The 14,804-nt window shown below is 26.8% G+C and overlaps 2 long non-coding RNA genes across 2 annotated transcripts; both read left to right on the top strand.

Annotated features, from left to right (window-relative positions):
• Positions 1-516: 516 nt before the first annotated feature.
• Positions 517-2,128, top strand: LOC110640611 (uncharacterized). Its single transcript, XR_002492146.2, has 2 exons — positions 517-649; positions 778-2,128. It is a non-coding gene; the product is annotated as an uncharacterized LOC110640611 (long non-coding RNA).
• A 7,458-nt stretch (positions 2,129-9,586) lies between these two features.
• On the top strand, positions 9,587-11,999 carry LOC110640612 (uncharacterized). Its single transcript, XR_002492147.2, has 2 exons — positions 9,587-10,561; positions 10,707-11,999. It is a non-coding gene; the product is annotated as an uncharacterized LOC110640612 (long non-coding RNA).
• Positions 12,000-14,804: the final 2,805 nt, after the last annotated feature.

The following is a 14,804-nucleotide window of genomic DNA, read 5'->3' as shown; positions in this document are numbered from 1 at the left end:
CATATATGAAACAAATATATATATATATATTATTAATTTAATATTATAATTAAATCATAAAAAATATTTATATAAAAAATATTTTTCATGTATAAATTATTTGTTAAATAAATAAAATTTTAATTTATAAAATTATTAAAATTGATAATAAAAATAATAAATAATTAAATTATTGAATATATAAAAAAAGAAGAGAAATAACTTGGGCCACGAAGGTCCAATCCAGAAATTGAAGAGGAAGGAAGGTAGATGGAAGTGGGATCATGAGCACAAAACAACATGTACGATCAAGTATCGTCCATCAGCTTTTCAAGAATCACACGAGCACAGCTAACCTCCACTCCACTGCATTTCAAGAGAATTTATCTTTAACTGGGAAGGTTGTTAAGATAGGGAATGCACATGCACCATTATTATTTCTCATCAAAACCTATGTCTCACCCGTGGTTCAAACATTTCTCACGTGCCAATGGTGGCAGATACACACAATACCAACATATCCACACGCTTCAATTAATTACAACGATTTTTTTTATTTTTTTAACCTCAATCTCTATAAAAATCAAATCCCTTATCGCCCAACACATACCATAATAGAACTAGATGGGTTTTCAATCCAAGGTCTATGGGACCTTGCAGCTGGTTGCAGGTACCTCTTCGTCTTCTTTGGCTCTCTAAAGCTTCATCTGTATTTCTTGCCAGCTTTATGATCCTCTCTTGTCTTTTTTAAGGTTGATTCAGGGCTTTCAACATCAACTTTGTTTTGGTTATTTTCAGGTGGATTCTATATATTTGGGGTGATTACATGCACTTAATTCCACCATGGAATTAAATTGATGAGAATTCTTTCTTTCTATCTATATCCAGCAAACAAAATTAAACAAGCTATACATCGATCAGATGTTCATCAGCCGGGTGAGTGATTTCCTTGCTATGCTTGGTCAAGTGAGCAGTCTTTTGCGAATTAGCCTTCGTTTCGTTGTCTGTTCGACCTTGATCAAACATATATGTTCGGGAATATATCAAAAACCCTCATTTAGACGTGTTTAGCACCAACAGGATAACGATATACATAATAAAATAACCTAGATTTAGCGTCTACTATGTTATGAAATAGGATCTAAAAATACCCTTTGTTTTGGCCCCTCCTCCATTGATGCCACGGGTGCAACATAACCAATTAGCTAGATTTATGCTCATGCACCCATTTGTCTTATGAGGAATTACTTTGGTTAGCTTTGTGGTTTGTGACTTTCAGGTGTACTGAAATAATGATATTGCTATAGGAAGGAAAGAAAAACTGATTACTGTCAAATTAATTATAATCCATAATATATTAAATTTGCATGTCTGCAATGAAATATATATTTGTCAATACCAAGTTATAGGTATTGTAGCATACAAAAGGATGAAATATATGTTAATTATCTCTTAAGATCAAGGAGCTTCAGAGCTTCATAAATATTGTTCGATGAAACTGTGAAAGTAGGTTTGAAGTTGGGAACTCAAGAGTAAATTCGATAACGAAATTAGTCTTAGTATATATTTGGGAGCTTCTATCTAATGGTCTCATCAATGTTAACCTCTGCAAAAGTTTTCCTTTCCACCAGAGAATTGAAAACAAAAGTCCACTACAAAATAAATGCCTTGGAAAGGACAATCTTGATTCTTGATCCATATCCATATTCTTATAACAAAAGACTAAGGAACTAAATAACTTTAGTTATTATTGATTACTACTTCAATAAATTATGTCATTAACTTTTAGAGTTTAGAAGGAGGAGAAGAAGAAGAGGAAGAAGACACCCGTTCCTCTTTTTGAATAGGTGTGATTACCTTTATATACATCTCTCTCTTTTTTCTCGATTAGGTTAAGCTGGTACTGGTCCTCCCTTCCGGTGAGGAGTTCGATAAATATATTGAGGGACCATGGCCTTTTTTATACGATGGGCAATAACTGTTTTTTTGGGTTCTGGGCCTTGATGTGTGGCCAGAACTTTATTGAGGTCTTCAATGGACTTATGTACGAAATGAATTGTCTTGAAGCTCTTGTCTGTATTGAGCTTTTTTTTTTTTTTTATTCCATACTCTGAATCTGACACTCAAGCCTATAACGATTTTTTTATTATAGGAACCTCAGGTAGTCCTATCCCCCTCCAATGCAGAGCTTTTACTTTGAAATGAGCATAGGAGAATATATATTTTGATTATACGGCTTAAACTTAATCTGATGGTATGTGCATTAAAATAAAACTTAGAATTCGAAAGAATTAATATCAGATCAGGGGCCAGGATTGAGTCTAAAGATTTCAACGTAACGTTTTTGTTGGTGTCACTTGGTCACAGCCAATACAACCAACGTACAGTCTTCTTCTCTCACCAATAGCTATAGTAAAGCTAAATAAACAAAAAATATATATTAAAAATTTCCCAAAACCATCTATATACTCATACTGCATTCAAGACCTTGTACTAGTTAGGGGGAGAGAAAGGGAACTCTGTGTAATAAAACAAATTAATTATAACAATAATACTGAACATTAGTTGATAAGGTGGTTAGGAGGTGGAGTGTAAATCTAGATTATAACAGTATATGCTAGTATTCTCTTCTTTTATTTAAAAAAATAAAAATTAACCAAGAAAAAAAGGAAAGGGCGGTTCTAGAAAATGTTTCCAAGGTCGAACATGCGACGAATGTGAGGTGTGAAGCAAAGACTACTTATTTGACAAGGCTTTTGCATGGAATTCAATTCCCTAAAATCTGCATATATTCAACTCTGTGCCAGAAGAAAAGGTGGTTAAGTCACGCGTGAAGCTTATCCTAAAGAGCCAAAATGGGTACATTAAAAACAAAGGTATTTGCGGTAATATTTTTCTTCTCTCGGTACTTTTAATTCGTCAACTTTTGGCTGATTTCCATTAATTCAATCCATGCAAATGATAGCTAGTTTTTTCTCACATGGTCACTTGTGTGTGTGTGTGTATATATATATATATATATATAAAGAAGGACAAATGCACGAGCCATATTCAACTACATATTTATACACCACAATTTTTTTTTTCTCTTTTTTCTCATAAAATAACATGGCACACATAAAAATTTTTATACATTTATGAAATTTATTGTTTATTGCTTTATAAAATACAGACCATTCATATTAAATGAAGAGATTTATATAAAAAAATAGTTTAATTACATATATGATATGTGGTCTGACAAATATATTTTGATTCTCTACAATTATGAGATTGTGAATTTAAATTTTAATAAAAAAATAAAAAATTATTATTGATATAAAATGATTTATTTTTCCATTAATTGAGTGATACAAACGAGCAAGGCAGGTAGTTCAACTCAATAAAATATATGTAGTTGCTCAGTTGGGGAGGGTGAGAGGTCACTCGAAGAAATCAGTTAGTTTCTTCGTAGAAAGGGGCTGGAACGTGCCCTCTGCCCTTAGATGAACTTATAATTAGTTGGGATAAGTGTAGCTTTTTTTTTTCCATTGGCCTTACAAAATGTATTTTTACACGTCTTTCTTATTTTTAATAAAAACAATTATATTTATATACATATTTTCAAAATTAAAATGATAAATATTTTTATTTATATGAATTCTGTAAAAATTTAAATTTTATTTTTGAATTAACTGAAAAAAATATTACTAAATTAATAATAATTTACTCTATTATTTATTATTAGTTATGAAAAGACCCAAAGAATTTGCTATTGTAATTTTTTTTCTGCTTTTTTTTTTTTTAGTTCTCCTCCTAATGCATATGTTAGCTGAGTTGATTTTTTTTTCTCATTCTTTTTTTCTTCTTTTTATTATTTTCAATACATATATTTACTTTAAAATATGTATTTTGCATCTAACTTTTATTTATTATATATTTTTGCTTTTATCTACTAATTAAAATTTTAAATATCTTTTTCAATAATAAATATACTTTCATAATTATAAATAATAAATAATAGAGTAAATTATTATTAATTTATTTATTAACATAGGGTGAAGATTTATAGTTTTTTCGATTAATTCAAAAATTAAATACTTGAATTTTTACTAAATTCATATAAATGAAAATTCATATTTTTTTTTGAAAGTAAATATATAAATGTAATGAATTTTATTTTTTTAAATCGATGATAGGCTATTTTAAAATATGTATATTTAATCCAATTTTAATTGAAAATCATAGTGAGCTTGTATATTCTTTCTTCCAACTGCCCATTATATTTATACCTACCCACTCAATCGTAGTACTTCAACAACCACTGACAATAATATTCTTTTCTTTTAAAAAGTTTCTTGTTCCCATTATATTTATACCTACCCTCTCAATCATAGTACTTCAACTACCACTGACAATAGTATTATTTTCTTTTAAATCGTTTCTTGTTTTTAATTGGTACGATATCTTCTTCATCCTTCGTTTGAAAAAAAAAAAAATATATATATATATATATATATATATATATATATATCTTCTGATTCTTGAGCATTAATATTGCTATATTACTTTCAATCAAGTTAATTAAGGGTTGAAATCCATATTTCTCTTTAATTTCTTCGATCGAATTAATAATAATAATAATAATAATAATAATTAAAAGCCTTGACAGTTTTAGCATTTACAAATTAATTAATAACCTCCTTAACAATTAATTTGTGACTGCAAAGGAATTCCCTATTGAATCCCTTGATTATAGATGACTAGAGAAGCGAATTTAGCATTATTTTTAATTGCTTAAGAATATAGGTGAATGAATTGGCTAAGGTAAGGATTTGTGAAGAGTGAGATGAGCTTATGTGGTTAAGACTAATCATTATTAAAAGGTTAGAATTATTTAATTAGATAGCTAGCCTTTTATCTTTATAAGCTTTTTGAATCATTTATAATATTATGATATGGGATCAGGTGACAACATCGAGAACCTTGATATTTGAATTGAATCAGGCCAGACCTACTCTAATACTTTATCAATTAATTAATTAAACGGGTGAAGGCAAATGAGTGGACTGAGTTAAAATTAACCAATTAGCTAACTAACCTTTCACCTTTACAAACTCTTTAAATTCATATATGAGACTATTCAAAGTATTAGTTTAAAATATGCTTGAAAAAGTTTAAATAATTAAGAATTTTAAATTTTTGTATGTATTTTTAATTTTAAATAAAATTTTTAATTTTATTATATTAAAACCTTAAATTTTAATATTAATTTAATTTTAGAAGTTTAGTCATTTAATAAGTGAAATTTCCTAAATTGTTCCAACTAAACTGAGTTTTTAATTCAATAAAATAACCTTTTAGTGAGAAATGTGAAGACCTGTCCATGGTAATTTTTTATTCTAATGAACATTATATGTTAGTGATTTTATATATTTTCACCAATCAGATCACCTGATTATATATAGATATGTAAAAGTTTGAGGATAAAACGATGACATATAGAAATTTTAATTAAAAATGAAAAGTTGTGGAAAAATTCAATTTTTTTTTAGCCATTATACTAAGAATCCATATTTATATGAAAAAACAAGTACAACATTCAAATTTAAATAAGAAAACTACGTAATAAAATATAAATAAGTATACTATTTCAATTAGGATGTTACAAAATCATTGTTATAAAATTTGGATTCACTTAGTGAGTTGACTTAGTGATTTAAATATAAAATCGAGCTGAGTCTCTAATTAAATCGGATAAGGAGTTAAATTGAAAAAAAACTAAATAACTCAGAGGTTGAATCTGTAACCTATGACCAAATCACCCATTGACTCGACTAATTTAAATTTTTACATTGAAAATTTTTAAAAAATATGAATAAATGTTATTCAGCTGCTATGTTTTTATTCTTAGTAAAATAAAAAATTTTATAAAATGATATGCTTATTTTTAATTTTTTGAATGTATAATTAATTTTTCTTAAATATTAAGGAAGATAGTTATTTATTTAAAAAATATTTATTTCAGAATAAAATATTTAAAATTAAATAAACTTTGCATATAAAATTTAAAAGTATTATTAAAATATATGTAAGAATAACCTAATAAATATTGAAATACTGATTTTAAAAATAAAATTTAACTTTAGTTTAATTATATTAATAAGTATAACATTTAGTTAATATATACTTAATGAATTTTTAGTGATTTATTAGTTGAACCGTTGACCACTGATTGAACTTAGAAACTCATTGACTCGATTCTTCCACGGTTTAATATTTATGATAAAGCTTTTTCCCATATTTTAGTTAATTTATGATAAAGCTTTTTCCCATATTTTAGTTAATTTAATTACTATTAAAATAAAATTTATTGAAAATAAATTTAAAGCTTTTAAAATTAAAATTCTATTTTGTATTTAATTAAATTAAATTAATATTTTATACTACATGTGGTGAATCCTTTACTTCACGTGATAAAAATAATCTTAATTTTTTAATATTATTTATAATAATAAAATTTTAAAGCTATAAAAAAAAAGCTAACATATTTAAGATCGAAATTAGAAAAATAGATTATAGATAAAATGAAATGTTAATTTTAATTATAAAATTTTCATGATAAATTTTACTTCTTTTCCTATTCACGTAAAAAGTTAAATTTTCTTTTTTTTTTATGAATATATTTCCCCTTCGGATATCATACATATGTACAATAATATATTTTTAATTTAAAAATATATTTATGTAATAGTTTTCAACAAATTACTGATGTGATATTAACCCTAATTGAAATAATTAAGAAATTAACAGTATTTCATTAACTAATAAAGATCGTGACATAATAAAGTTTTGTCCGTCAAATGATAAGACATTAAATCTTATGATACATTTTTAAATTATATATATTATAATAGATGTAAGTTAATGACGGTGTGAATATATTAATTAAATAAAATACTATAAGTATATGAACGAATATGTGAAAATGAGACTCACTATAAAAATTTTAATCATTGGATATATGCACAGTCTCACCAAAAAAAAAAAAAATATTATTTCAAATATTAAAATATAGGCAAACAAAATATTATGTCCTTTAAAAAATAGAGTTTGAATAAATTTAACTAAGAAAACTTGCATGCCATATCCGATTTCATCATTTTAACTTTTAAACAATATTTTCTCACATTTATATTTTTAAAGATTTATTATTTTATTATATTAAAAATATTAAAATATAAGTAAATTATATTTGGTTTCTTTAAAACTAAAACAAAATAGAAATTAAACGAATTTAATATGGAAGAAAACTTGCATGTAATATCGATTTATCGTTTTAACTTTTAAATAAAATTTTTACATGCCCGTTCATATTTTTGAAAGAGTTATTAGATAATTTTATTAATTTTAAATTATATATTATAGTTGAATTGATTATAATATCTAACTTATATAACAAAAATATAATAATTTATAAACCAAAAGTATTATTTATAAAATTAACTAAAATAACACTAAAATTACTATTTTAATTTAAATAATTAAATTTAATAGTTAATATATATTATAAATAAAATAATTAAAATTATAAATTATTTGATACACATGCAATACAACATTTGTTTCAAAAGATTACTTCATATAAAAATATTATTTTTTTTTTATAGTTTAACTTATTGTATTTAAAATATTGATTTTTATTTTCTGTTATTCATAATTTCTTTTTTTTTTTTTACATTTGTATATTTTATATTAATTGCTATTTAAATTTACTTATAATTAATTTGTGTAAATGAGCTAATATACTTAATAATTAAGTTTAGGAGATTAAAATTTTGAAATATGAACAAAGTACGTATGCGTATATTATTCACAACACTAGAGCGAATAAATTTTTTTCATTTGTATATATTGTGTTAAAATAATAATACCTGAGGTATATGAAAAATATATATACTGATTTACATGAGAAATATTGTAAATAAGAATAATAGTAATAACTTGGGATTAAATAAATATTTCCGCTTATAAAAAAAAAAATAATACATGCATATATTAAAATAATTACAATATCTAACACCCCTTTTAAGACTATACTGATTGAGATAGCAAGGGAAACTTATCCCTTTAAAATTCAAATTTTTAAGGTAATGGCTTAATAAAAATAACATCAATTTTATCTTATGTATAAATAAAATTTATTTTGATTTTTTGAAGATACAAAACTAAGAGTGTGTTTAGTTTGACTTATAAATTGGTTAAATTTATTTATAAGTAGAAAGTTATAAATAGATTAGTATTTAATTATGTTTATAAGTTAAAAAAACTATTTAAAAAAATACTCTTTAGAGAGTGTTTGATTTTGTTACTTACTTTTAATTTTTAAATTAAAATATATTTTTTATTAATAAGAAAACTTATTTAATAAATTATATTTATAAGAAAAACAATTCAAATGAACTTTTATTCATTATTTTTATATATTTTAAAATTATTAATTTAATATAAATTATATACTGTATAATTAATATATATTTTGCATAAATGTGTACACAAATATATATCATATGGTATGGGCCCTTCATAATATAATGTCTAACTCCATCACTGAGCTTATAAATATTAAAATTAGATATCTCAGTATAAAATTAAAGGTGCACGTAAACAATCGATTAAATCATATAACATTCATAAAAGTATACAATGAAAAGAAGATCAAGTTATATATATATATATATACTCTTTAATTAGTTAGATGGTTAGGATTTTATCATAGGTAATATGAATAGTAAAATTAATATTAATATGTGAAGTTTTCATTAACAAGACTAATCTGAATGGACCATATATATATATATATATATATCGCCCTTGTTTTTCCTTTAATATATCATGAGTTGTTCAACTGCTATATATTTATTAGCACTTGGCTGCTTCTCACGTCCCAGAAGTTTTTGTGACTTGCCTAATGCTGCATTTTTCCTACTAACTTCTATGCTGCTGCTGCTATATAATTTGCTGGATTCTTAGATGATTTTCCTCCTTTTTTGGAGTTTCAAGTTTAAAAGTAAGAAGAGGTATTCTTTTATCACCTTTTTAAACCTAAGGTGAAAAGGGAATTCTAATTCTTGCTTAGGTTCCATCTATCATAAACCCAAAGTAAGACCTATATGTAAAATAAGTGAAACTTAACCCATATGTAAAATAAGTGAAACCTAATTATGTATATCTTAGATATATGATGTATCAGGTCTCAATAAATATTTTGAAGATGAGATATTATAAACAAGCAGGGATGAAATACTGCCCAATGGCTCATACATTACATATATTTTAGTCTTGAAGGTTTTATTCAAGTTTTTTGTCATTTTTTTTCCGAACTATAAATAAATTAAACAAGTCGGGATTTGGATTCGATATAGGAAGATTACTTAAGAGAAAAAAAAAATCCCATCGAAATCACGCATATAATATATATATATATATATATATATATATATATATATATATATATATATATATATATATATATATATATATATATATATATTCTTTAGTTGGAGTTTTTAGTTAAGCAAATTTAAAATTTATTAAAAGAAATAAAATCAGGGAGACTAGAGAAGAGTACACTGGTAAAATAAATTAATAAATTGAAGTTATTTATTAATAAATTTTAAATTAATAATATTAAAATTATTTTTAGAACAATGGGCTTTGAAGCATGAATTCCAATGTTATCTAAGTCTCTGAATGGAAAACACACAAACATATTAATGTTACCGGAAGTTTCTGGACTTGATTCTAATGTCACATAAGTTTGCAATAAGAAAAAAAAGAGTGACGTAAGTAGCTTTCTAGAAAGTTATTTTGACGCTCAAGTTAGAGAATTGTTTTTGAGGATATTGAAAGAACTTGTAATGAGAATTTGAAAATGAGAATATGTATATATATTTCTGATTACTTAGTTAGTATTTATAGGCCTTTTAGGAAAATAGCCGTTGCTTCGTTATTGGAGATAATCTTAATTGATCTGTTAAGGTTATCTCTGTGAAATCCGCTCTTGTTTGCTGGCGTGATTATTGCTCGGTGCGTAAGATATGCACTTTGCTTGGTTGTGAGCATGATTATTACTCGGTATATCTTTTATTCACCTTATTGGGCGAATGAAGGGATTTTGTTCGATCTTGTTTTAGTCCTTGGTGCTTTGTTTGGCTCGTTTGACTTTTTGACAATCTAAAACAGTGTTTGACTTTTTTTAACTATAAAATTAAACATTCATATAGAATTTTGACTATTTAACTTGAATTTTGGGCAAGTCGATCTCACTCGTAAAAAGGAGGCTAATAATTAGATAATGAAGAACTATAGCACCAACAAGTCAAAGCTAAGCAATGTCCGAAATTCCTATCCTTCTACTTTAGAAATCTTGTCCAATTAAAAAATCATAATTTTTTCAACGGTGGATAATTTTTTTAATTAAAAAATTATCCACCCTTGAATGCATCTATTTATCTGTAAAATTAGGTTGCTTTCTACCAGAGAAGAACACCACACCAGAATATATGGCTTTGAGCCTCAGTAATCTCCTCTACACATATAGGTACTTCGTCTTCCTCCCTATCTTCTTCTGATTGAGTTTTAATTTCTTTATTAACATAGCCTCTCCGTACTACGCCCTTTGATTTGCTTTCAGAGGGAAATTAATTACTTATTATTTATATTGTCTTATTACTGTTGTATGCCAGGTTCTTGGTATCTCCATACCCCAAAATGGATATCGAAGAGGAAAGGTATAACAGTATAAAGATACGAGTGGCTGCCGGGTGAGTGTGTTCCATGCTATATGCTTGTCAAGGGAGCAGTCTTTTTGCAGATTAACCTTGCTTTCATTGTCTGTTCGACCTGCAATTAATATATATAGGTCAAATTTATAACGCTACTGGGAAAAGGGCTAGTTACATATTATCCAGTCTTGATTACTTTCATTTTTTCATGATCGGACTTCCTTTAGTTACATACATAAAATACTCACCGTTAGTGAAAAGATCAATGCCTTTGACTTCTTTCCCTTTATTGAAAGGTTTGAATCTTAGTTGCTCGGTGATTTTATGCACTTATGCCTTTGGCCGCTCCTTTAGACTGTATTGAAAGGTTTGATCTGTCGACATGTGTGTGTGTCATTAATTCATCCTTTTTTTAAATCATAGATCATAAAGGTTTTAATCAATCGTATAAACAAAACTGTTTGTTTTGGTTGTAAGCTGTCATTATCATTCATGTATTTCAGTATAATCGATTTATTTTTATAAAAATATAAAAGGTTTCTTGATAATCTCTTAACATTATACAGAGAATTTGGTTGCTTGCTACTGCATGTTATGCTTGGTTTTAGACTATAGCTAGTATGAGTCGAGTAAGCATGACTATGTAGTATCCTAGCTAAGAGGAAAACTTCTCATAACACACCTTGAAAACTCTCTTACTGGTTTTCTAAGGATCAATATGGATATATATGGAGATTATGGGGAAAAATGGTTTTTAAACTTGATATTACATTGATGTTTTGTGATGTTTTGCACAAAAAACAAACCAAAATCCTCCTTTATTTGAAATACATAAGTATGATTATCAAATAGGAACTATGAGAATATTAACATATATATAGGATAGACCATGCAGCATATATTAATTGATAATTTATTCTCATCAAACTTAATTAAGTGGTTGGGAGGGAGAGGGATTAGATAGAAAATATAGGTTTTAGCTATAATTAGAGATGGGAGATGGTTGATTTACTCATTTAATGTAAACTAGTGCTGGTAGGGCTAGGGGTGGCGGTGACAATGGTTAGTTTGATAAAAGCTGTCAATGATGATAGTGGTGTTAGTGGCAGGGCAATGGTGTTGATGATAGTGTTGGTGATCAATATGTATTGTCATAATATATGGTTGCTAGTGGTGAAAATAGGTTATTTCACTCTGAATATCATGACAATTAAGGATAAAATTTTGTAATGTTTATGGTAATTTAATTTCTCATTTTCCTATGTACATGGAAATATGTTAATCCAATGGCTACAAATTCATATCCCTAGTAAATATAATACGAGTCCATTAAATCATTATCTAATTAGAACAAAAACTAAGTATGTATATGACTCATGAATTGAAAGGTTCTTATACATATAAACCCTAATTCTGTATGAATAATAAACGAATTTCAAAGAGGAGAACTTTTACAATGCATGCACATTTGTGTACTATGCGAATGCATTATTAATTGATACATTTCTTATTGATTAAGAGTTTATTTAATATCAGTACTGAAATTATTATTGGGAAAAAATTTTTCAAAAATATTTTAAAATTCTTAATAAAAATTTTAAAATAATAAAACAATTTCAAAATTATTTATAAATTACGTATACAGTATTATTCTGGGGACAAGTAGACGGAGCCAAATTCAAAGGGCCAGTAAGTCTTTGGTGGGCCATCACGAGAGAATTACGTCCCTGGTGGGCCATCATTAGAGAATCCATCAATTCCTGCCCTTGTTATGACAGGTAAAAGTAGTTTACCTTACTATCTGTGCAGTGGCTAATTGACTTTTTATAAGTATCGGATTAAATCTCATTAATTTAATTATTAAAAATTAAAAAATTTTAAAATTAATTGGAACAAAACATTTAAAAATTTATTTACTTTTTCTCCTTAAAAAAAAATTATTTATTTTTCAATAATAATTTTATCAAGACAAAATAATATAGATATATCAATTAATAACTTTTAATTTCTTATAGAAAGTTATAATAATAATAATAATAATAATAATAATAATAATAATATAATATTTTTATACTGTTTAAGTATTAAATTACATTGAATCTAATTATAAAATACAAATGTTATATTTTTTATTTTAACAATATTTTATTATTTATTTTTATATATTGAGCTCGTAAAAATTTTTTGCAAATGCACTACTGTTTCTGAGTAATGCCAAAATCTCTTAGAATGGAATTATTTGCAAGATATATACGTTTGTTGATGAATGATCATTCTAAGGAGGATAGTTTGGGCTATGTTGATCCGTCCATGGATCGAGGTTCTGAAAATAACTTCCTTTCTTTGTAGCTAGGTTTTATAATCTCTGTTCAAATTTAGTTTATTTTTGTACAAAAAAGGGAATTAGGGCTAGGTGATCTCTGAGATATATTTGAAGGTCGAGTAGACAATGGATGCTAGGCATTAGCTAAGAGACTGCTCATTTGACTAGGCTTTTTACATGGAATTCGACACCCCTCTGTGTGGCTATTCTTTCACTCTTTTTTTGCCGTTCTTGATGAAGAAGACAAGGTAATAAACATGTCAAGCAGGGAAAATACCAAGTCGTATAACTCCAGGTACATTAATATATATATATATATATATATATATATTCAGAGGCTCTCTCTCTCTGTGTAATGTTACAGAAAAGAACAATAGGAGTTTGCTGCACCTACATTCGTTTTTTGTTTCATTGAAAACTTGTAATATAATCATGAAACACACGCATATTATGTTCTTGATGCAAATTTTATTTTTAAAAATATGTGTTATTATATATTTATGCTATAGTTTTTATTCAAAACATACAAGGAAATTATTAACCTATTATTTGAAGGCCTAAATCAAGCTATTATTTATAATTTTTTCCCATATTATTTTTTCCTTTTCAACTCTTTGCATTGTTAGATGGATACTGTAAAGATAGATCTCCATCTTATAGTTTGTGTTGTAATTCTGTCTGTCATATAAATACTTGTAAATTAATGCTACAATATACAATAAAAAATCATTTTCTTCAAAATATCAACAGGAAATTGTAATGTGAACCATCCCAAAGTCCCAATTAATTTGTTAATTTTACAAAAATTTATATGAGTTAATGATCACCAAAAGGTAATCACGGAAAATATGTCGATTGTTGTCTAAAATCTCACTTTGTAACGCATGTAATTAACAATGATACTATTTGAATGGTTAATTAAAGAATCAGCAGAACTTGCCTTTAGGCGCAAATGACTGAAGATATTAGCAGATATATGCGATTCCAGTTCATGCCTAAAGCCTGGAAAGGCTAGGCCAGCACAGCCCAGCCCAAAGTTTACGTCTGCAATCCAAATTATTTGTGGGTCTTATAATCAGTTTGATCTCCCCACACCAAACCCACCAAGAAAAGAAAGTTTAGATGCTTTTTAATGCTGCATCACCCTTATCGCCATGTTTGGTAAGGTGCTTATTTTTCCGTTTATGAGTGCAAGAAGTACGCTTACCTGGAGAAGGAACCCATCACACCACATAGCTGGAGAAGGACGCTTACCTACCATCAAGCGGCTAATGATTTAGGTTATCTTGATTCACTTTGAAATCCATTATCCATTCTGAAGATTCGGTTCCCCCCCAACCCCCTTTATATTTTTTGTGGTTTACTTGTCTTCTTTGTGTCATAGTCCGTTTGGAAGCAGGAAGGGGAAAAAAAATGCAAATATGGATATAACAGTGAAATGGGTCCTTAATTTTTGTTCATTCTGCATCTTTAAGCGACAAATAATCAAACATATTATCTGCACATGAACTTCATTTATCAGTGGTCACCACCAGTGAAAATCTTCAAGAAACATGATAAATGTATGTCAAATTATGATAAAATCTACTTAAAATTATGATTTATTTACCATATGAGTGCGCACAAAGGGAGTGATTCTGTGACAGCAGAAACCTGAGAGGTAGGTGGGTGAAATACTTTTTTTTTTTTTTTTTTCACAATTGGGTGATCAGTAAGGCTCTCAAAGTCTGACCTGT

The sequence above is a fragment of the Hevea brasiliensis genome, chromosome 15 (assembly GCF_030052815.1).
Source record: "Hevea brasiliensis isolate MT/VB/25A 57/8 chromosome 15, ASM3005281v1, whole genome shotgun sequence".
In the NCBI taxonomy this organism is placed as follows: Eukaryota; Viridiplantae; Streptophyta; class Magnoliopsida; order Malpighiales; family Euphorbiaceae; genus Hevea; species Hevea brasiliensis.
The sequence above is the reverse complement of the archived record's forward strand: the minus strand, read 5'-3'. Positions and strand labels throughout refer to the sequence as shown.